This window comes from Penaeus monodon, chromosome 32 (assembly GCF_015228065.2).
Source record: "Penaeus monodon isolate SGIC_2016 chromosome 32, NSTDA_Pmon_1, whole genome shotgun sequence".
NCBI classification, from domain to species: Eukaryota; Metazoa; Arthropoda; class Malacostraca; order Decapoda; family Penaeidae; genus Penaeus; species Penaeus monodon.
Window position 1 is genome coordinate 6,553,361 of NC_051417.1, and position 337 is coordinate 6,553,697.

General features: G+C 33.8%; 1 protein-coding gene across 1 annotated transcript in view; it reads right to left on the minus strand.

The window, feature by feature from the left end:
* The window catches only part of LOC119593526 (antifreeze protein Maxi-like), a 6,757-nt gene that overhangs the window by 4,267 nt on the left and 2,153 nt on the right, over positions 1-337 (minus strand). The gene's annotated exons all lie outside the window — the stretch shown is intronic.

Here is a 337-nt window from a genome sequence, read left to right on the forward strand (position 1 = left end):
TCTTATAAATATAAGTATAAGTCATATGCCTAGAACATTTTTTTATACCTGTGAACCAAAACAAGCACGGTTTTTCCTTCCATGTAAATATACATGTTTTACGTCGAAGGAAAACACTTATGCTGTATACCTGTGCTTATATGAATAGCGTAAATCCCTCCTCCTCCCCTCAAATCAGAAGAGATTACTGACGTGAAACACACATGTCTATTTGTATTCATATCAGCAGCGCAAACTCCTCAGAATGTTGAAAGAAAAAATACAAAATTAATATCAATAACATTAGTATGTGGCTGTCAATAGAAATATTAACAGGGAGGGTATCAAGAATACGAGT